This window comes from Neomonachus schauinslandi, chromosome 16 (assembly GCF_002201575.2).
Source record: "Neomonachus schauinslandi chromosome 16, ASM220157v2, whole genome shotgun sequence".
Taxonomy (NCBI): Eukaryota; Metazoa; Chordata; class Mammalia; order Carnivora; family Phocidae; genus Neomonachus; species Neomonachus schauinslandi.
In genome coordinates this window covers 56,761,374-56,768,665 of record NC_058418.1, presented here as the reverse complement: position 1 = coordinate 56,768,665, position 7,292 = coordinate 56,761,374, and positions in this window count along the sequence as shown.

Here is a 7,292-nt window from a genome sequence, read left to right as displayed (position 1 = left end):
GAGGGAGACAGTGAGAGAGGGGGAGGGAGAGAAGGGGGAGGGAGAGAGACAGAGACAGGGAGGGACGGAGGGAGAGAGAGGGAGAGAGGGGTCTGGAGGTACATTCTCAGCTAGGCACACACAGGACACATTTCTCTCTGGGGCTCCTGGCACTTAGTCAGTGGCCACTCTGACAAGGACGTCTCCCTGCAGACAGTATTCCTGGGAGTAGTTCACGGGCCTCATTCCCTTTAGCCCTGGAGTGGGGCTTTCCCAGGAGAGCGGGGAAGGGTGTTTGGGGGGCCCTTCTGGTGTCCCTGGGCCTTAGGAGGAGGCCATGGGCAGAACAAAACAAAGAGAGCCTCCGCAAATTATTTAACCTCTGGGTGCCTCAGTTTCTTCGTTTTGAAATGGGGATAAGTTCAGTACCCATCCACAGAGCTGGCCTGAGGACCAGATGAGAAATGCTAGAAGTGCCCCAAGCAAGGTCTGGGAGGGATGGTGAGGTGAGGGGGGCCCCTGAATGTGAACCAAGGCAGAGAGAGCTTTTGGGAGTGCAAGTCCTGCCTGCTTGAGACTTGGCTCCATTGCCTGGTGACTGGGGCTGGTGGCCTTACCTCTCTGTGTCTTGGTGTTCTCATCTGCAGAACGAGAACAGTGACAGTGCCTCCTTCTGGGTACTGAGAAGATTGGATACATGAGTAATTGTGAACCGTCGTTGCTATTATTGGGCGTGCTCCCTTATCCATGGTGTTTGGGGATCTAGGGGGTTGAGAGTCCTTGTCCCTTTCTCCTGGAGGTCCCAAAAGCCTATGGAGCCCCAGCCTAGGGACTTGGTTTGACAGGACCAGAGATTTGGTGGAGTGAACACAAATTGGGGAATCAGCCCACGTGACTTTGGACAAGTCCCTTCTTCTGTGGGCTCCGTTTTGCCATCAATGAAATGGGCTACCCTGGGCAGGACGGATGTGAATGTGGCGCAGAGTCATGGCACCAACCTGAGGGAGAAGAGTGTCGGGTTGGAGGGGACCTGCCTCTGGCCCGGAGCTGACTTTCTGAAGCAGAATGATGATGAGGTCTCAGTTGTGCTCCCCCCCTTACACCCACCCCCCCACCCCCGGCCACGCCTGGTCCCTGGGCACCCTCTGCAGTCCCTGCCCTCACGCAGTGGTGGCCGCCTGGAGCAGGTTGCCTGGTGGGCCAAAGACCTGGGTTAGAGTCCTACCTCCCCGCCAGGCCAGCTGTGTGACCTCTGGGCAGCTTCGTAAATTCTCTGGGCCCCCTTTCACACTTGCATGATGGTGAAAATAAAGGTATCTCCCCAGGGGAGACTCCATGAGAAACCAGCACGGTGGTTAGAGAAGCACTGAGCGCCTCCTGGGGACCAGCACCGTGCCAGGTAAGGGGTTGCTGCCGCAGGAAAGCAAGGCACAGCACAGGCAGTGAGAGCTCGATAAATGTGGGGTCAGTTAAGAGACACCTCCTTCCCTCCCCTGAGGGCAATATGGGGCCCCAATTCTGGGCTCCATTGGCCAGTCCGGAAGAAGAGGGGAGACTATCTCTGCCCCCACTTTCCACCACCCATAACAGCAGAATAACAGCTCTGTAACTGCCTCCCCCCAGGCAAGGAGGGGCAAGTCCAAGGCCTCCCGCGGAGGCCCCGCCAACCCCCATCCCACTTCCCGGCACTGCTCGGCACTGCTCGTCTGGTCTGAGCACTCTGCCAGGGTGTCCGTGTGGCTGGGGGTGGGGGCTCCTTTAACCCCTAGACTGCTCCCTCCCAGGGTGCTGAGGCACAAAATCGGGGCAGAGGACTTGGAGCAAGGAAGACATCGGAGCAGCCCTGGCTCAGCTCTTTGGGGGCCAAGGGGTCCCAGCTCCCCAGAAGCGGACCTCCTGGGGATTCCTGGGAGGGGGATCCTGAGCAGCCCAGGCACCAGGTCTCTCCCTGGGGAGATTGTGTAGCTCTTTCTCTCCTCCAGCCGCTGCTCCTCGTGCCTCACGACAGCAGAGTTCCTTCATTTGAAATGTGCTGTGTCCCTTTTTTACTGCTATTCCTTCTGCCTCTCAATGCTCAACTTGTTCCCAAGGGGCAGCTTTTACCCTGTTACAGAATTAAAAAATCCAACAGAGGAAAAAAAAACAAAGTAGCCACTCAAACTTTCTAGTCCTTTTATTCTGAAACATATTTTCTCAATGTTTGAAATACGTCAAGTCTTTGAAGAACTCCGTGGGTCCCACAGGGATCCTAGCCCCTGGCTGGTCCTTGCCTTGGGGCAGGAGGCTTTCATCATGCACCTCAGTCTCTGCCCGCTCACCAATTAATCCTTATCCCGGGTATTTTTTTTTTCTTGGTAATTAACAATTACCTACGAAAATTCTATCCCTGACATGGGAAGATGTATAAGACCTGCTGTGTTTAAAAGCATCAACCTGAAAGTATTTTAAACATTTTGTTATATTCCCAGGGTCAAAGTCGATGCTTTCATCTCCCTCCTCCTCCCACCTGCCTTTTCTCTGTGGAGGTTTGAGAATAGGTTAGGTCCACGTGGCCTGGGGTCACCCCCGCACCCCCCCCCCCGCATTGGGCTAAGACCCATTTAATTCGCCATGAAAAGTAACTCAATTAGGAATCAAATTTGCTCTTTTTAAAGAGACCAGTTATAGGTGTCCTAACCGCCCGCCTCCCGCCCTGCCGGCCACCGCCCCCACGTTTTTCTCTGCGTTTTTGCAAAGTAGCATTTTCCGAAGGACTTCGCTTCAGGGTAACTGCCCTTCACCACCGCCTACATGCCCCTAACCTCTGTCTCTGTCTCTGTCTCTCTGTCTCTCTCCTTTGAAGCTGCCCAGACTCACTCTGGTTTGGTGAGTCTGACTGGAGCATTCTTTACCTCGCCTCCCAGAAAAGAATCGCCGAGGGCTGGCGTTCGGCCGAGGCGGTGCGCCCGACTCGCAGCAAGCACCGTGCACGGATTTCTCTCCAGCGGTCCCAGGCCCCGTGGGGCCCCGGGTGTACGCCCCCGCTCCGAGTCCGGGCTGGCCTGGCTGAGAGGCGGCTCCGCGTCCACCGAGGCCCCGGCAGCGGCGGCGGCGGCAGGGTCCTGGGCAGCCCCGGCTGGTTACTGCTGTTCTTGTTCTGCGAGGAAGCAATTATTTTAACCTTGGTTTGGGCAAATGATGGGTTCTGCTTGCGTGAATGCGGTGTTTATTTTACCTCGACCATCCCGGGGGAGGGGGTGCGCTCCTGGACGCAGGCAAGGGACACTGGAGTGGCAAATTGAAAACTCTCCAGCCGGGTAAGGGTTGGGGTGAATATGGGTAGGGGCAGTGAGGACCTCTTTCTCACATGCTTGGCCCGATTCAGCCTTCCCCTGCCAGCGCGACTGAGGGGAGCAGCTGGGGGTCTCGGGGCACCGGGGAGCCCCAGGGACTCGCACTCGTGGAGCGGCGCCTTCTGGAAACCAATTCGTCTCTCATCTCTGGGCCCGGCACCCCGCTTTGGCCGTGGCGGGACTGCCCAGTCCCGGATCCTGCGACGGCCCGGGCATACGAAGGGAGAGGGGCGGAGGGGAAGGGTCTCAGCGCTGGACTCTGGATGCAACATAGGTCGCCGCTAGAGGGGGACGCCTAGACCGGAACTAAGGTCCGTGCCTCAAATGGGTGTCTCAAATGGGGCTTTTTTTCCCCCTGCAAAAACCGGGAAATGCAGTTAAATTGCAAGATTGCTTGGGACACGTCTATAGGGTGATGGAAAATAGCAGGATACCAAAGATTATGCAGTAACGTAAGGAGAAAAAGCACATCAAAGGTCTACTACGTGGACCATTCTGGCTACCTTGTTTGGAGCCAGAATTACCCGAGAAACTAGCTCTGTGCTCCATCTGCCTCTGCCCGTATGGACCGAACCTAGAGCCGATCACTGGGGAGCCAGGCTGATTGCGGTCTCCAAAACCCTTCCGATTTTTAATTCGGGCAGGAGCAGGGTCAAACTGGTGCAGGCGGCGGGGGCAGTGGAAGAAGGCGAAATAAAGACCCAGGACTCAGACTGACTCTGGTACGCTCTGATTTTGGAGGAGATTCCCGCAGGGGCCCAAGGAACACACGCACATGCTCACGTGCGTGCTCGGGAGGTTGCAAACCCGGGATCCGGGCTGTGTGAGCAGAGACGCCTGAGCACCAGCGAGAACTGCCAGGTGGTCGCCGGAACCACTTAAGTGGACGGCGGAGACCCCACCCCTGTTACTGTTCTTCCTCCACCAGAAGCCCACCCCAGCAAGAGTGGGCCTTCAATCCCAGGACAGAGGTCCCAGGCGGCATGTCCCCTGGCCCCCCAGTTCCTTCCCCCACCTCGCCTGGGGTCTAGCTGAGCGGAGACCGCGCTGCTTCCCACTCACTTAGCTTGCTGCCTGGGTCGCCGGCGACCAGCTCCTACTGCAATTAGGGCCGCGCCGGTGAGGGCGAGGCTGGGGGGGGGGGGGGGGGGGGAGGGGGGAGCAGGTAAAGAGGAACCAATTTGCCCCCAGGCTTTATCAACAAGAGGCTTAACTAGGAATTTAGGTTGACAACTCAGCACCTCTGTGGGGCACTGGCGGCGGCGGCCGGCCCGGTGAAGAGCTGAACTGTGGGGGGCGGCTCGAGAGTCTGGAGGCCTGAGGCGTCGAAGCCGTCCAAAGGCGGCCTGAGCCAGCCCGCACAGCGTGGACTGCGTGGCCCCGCGTGCGCCGCTCGGGCGGGAACCCTGCGGGTGGGCGAGCGCGGGCCGGTGGGCGGGCGCGGGCCGGTGGGCGCTGGGCCGTCTCTCCTGGCGAAGTAGGTGGCCGTGTATATTTTTGTTCAAGTGGTGTTTATGTTAATGAAAAAAGGATGGAATTACAAACAGCCCGCCAATCGCACTGCGGCCCGCGGGGCACTTGCGGTGCTGGAGTCCCAGGCCCAATCAAAGGGCGTGCACGGGCCCCCTTCCCCAGAGCCGAGGACCACCCCCCCAGGGGTGAAATTGTCGTGCCTCCTCCCCTGCCGCCCGCCCGTAATCTGGAACTCTCCGTTTGCAATCACGCCCCCAAAAACCCGCAGTAGCACAATCAGGTTTTTGGGTTAAGGAAAACCCTAATTTGAGTCCCTCGGTGCCTTTTTTAAAGGGCACCCAGATAACTCTTTTGGGACACTGCGGTGGGGATAAATTCAGTCTTCCTTCTGTTTTCAGCACCTGGCTTTCCCCTGCCTCTGCTTTATTTTATAAAAATGATATAACCAGCCCTGACTTTTTCAGTTTGTTTCCTGGCCCAGGATGTCCTTGTGGGGAGAGGGAGTCGTGCTTTGCAGAAGAGCTCCAGGTTCCCCATCCCAAGGGAACTTCCTCCCGCACCCCCCCCCCCCCCAGCCTGTTCCTCTACAGTTTGGGAAAACCTCAGTGCCTCCTTTTCTTTAGCTCAGTGAGAACTGAGAGTAGGAAGAGCAGGACCCAGCAGGAGAGAGCCCCAGCTGGTCAGGTCCAGGCCGATCTGACCTTGAGGGGAGACTGGCTGTGGCTGTGGTCAGGTGGATGTGGCCAGGGCAGCGGGGCTGAGGCGGGCACCATGCCCCACACTTCCTCGTGGAAATGCACCCGGCTCTTCCAAACGCTACCGGGCAGTGTCTCCACAGGTAAAGTGAAACAGTGGAAAATTTCAGGCCTTGCCTAATCCTTTCCTAGAGGACATTGGACGGAGGGGTAGATTTTGGTTTTCCCCACACATTTCCTCGGCTTTTTACCACACTGTGCTTGTGAGCACGCTGCTCCCCGCCCTTTCCATCGGCACAGCTCGGGATTGGCCTTCGGTGCTCACGGTGCTGGCTGCTGCTGGTGGAAGGTGGCGGCCCAGGGAGCACCCTGGCCTGGCGCTTCCATCCTGGCGAGCTGGATCTACCAGTACCGTGTTCCCCGGGTTGAATTTTGCTTTGAAGGCCCAGCTCACCCAGACTGGGTAATCCACCCAGCACCCAAGCAGTAAAGAAGTCCAGGGAACCAAAGAAACAAAACTTTCTGAAGGAAGAGGAAAAATAGGGGTAATTATCTGGCAGAGCTCAGGCTCTGTGAGTGAGCTCTCCCCTCTCCAGGAGAGTTGCTCTTAGGATGGTTCGTTCTACCTCCTAGTTTTAGGTAGAGTGTGCCCACGTGGGGGTGACTGACTGCGGGGGAAGGAACGTCTGTTTAAGGACATTGTGCCCCCTCTCTCCTCTGCCAGCTCAGGGCTCCATGCTGACCCCTGGAAGCTGGGGCTGGGAGGTTGGATCTGTGTGTGTTTCCAGGGACTTGGGTAATGGAGTTGCTCAAGGCGTGGGTTTAACTGGATCAAGGGATCTTGAGATGGGAGGTGCAGAACTGTGGGTGCATTTGCAGGTAGCAGCCCATAGCTCTCACTCATTGCCCAAAATCCCTAACACACTCCCTCCCAGGTAAGAGCCACCAGATCGAACAAGCTGAACCTCATTTACAGTTATTGGTACGCCTGCTCTTTCAAAGAGTTGCCATTTGTCAAACCCGTGCGCTCCCCTGACATTCTCTTGACGGGTTCTGTAGCCTTGATATTGTGCAGCGGAGGGAAAAATCCAAGAGAGACCGGGGTGAGGGCCGTGCTTCTGCAGGCCTCAGTCCACCCCTGTCCTCCAGGCCGAGGGTGGGGGTCACAGGCTCTAGCCGGGCCACATTTTTCTCGCAGAAGGGCTGGGTTACAGGCCCAGAGGCGGCAGACCTGACGCAGCTGCTGTGCGGAGCCCCTCCTACTTGTGGCCCTCCCTGCTCTGCGGCCCTTGCTGCCCCAGCACTCTCTCGCTGTCCCGGGAGTTTTCTGCAGGTGCCCGGGTGGCCTCATCCCCAGCTCCCCTCGCCCATCACCAGCCCCGATGCAAGCGGGAGGTTTATGTTGGGGACACTTCAAACCGGAGTTTAGTCTTTTGAGCTTGGTGGCAAGGCACAGCATCTCGAGCCCAGTGCCCAGCCAGCTGGCCTTGCATTCTGCCCGCGGAGGTGGGGGCGGCTTTTTTTCTGGGGGGAGGCTTTGGAAAGTAGAGGATCAGGCAAAAAGAGGGGGCTAGTCTCCTGCCGCCTGCTCTCAGGGATTAGCAGTCGCCCTGGTTCACTCAAGCAGTCGGCTCCAGGGGCAGCCTGGCCAAGGAGGCTCCTGAGCTTCGGCCCTCCGCAGCGGCCCTGGGAGCCTCCGGAGCTGCTTTCTCTGCCCGCATCACTTTCTCTGGGGCTTTTCTCGGGGCCCAGTGGACGCCAGATGCGGAGCCCTGGACTCGCCTGCGAGCTGGCGGCCCCAGCTACTTATTCC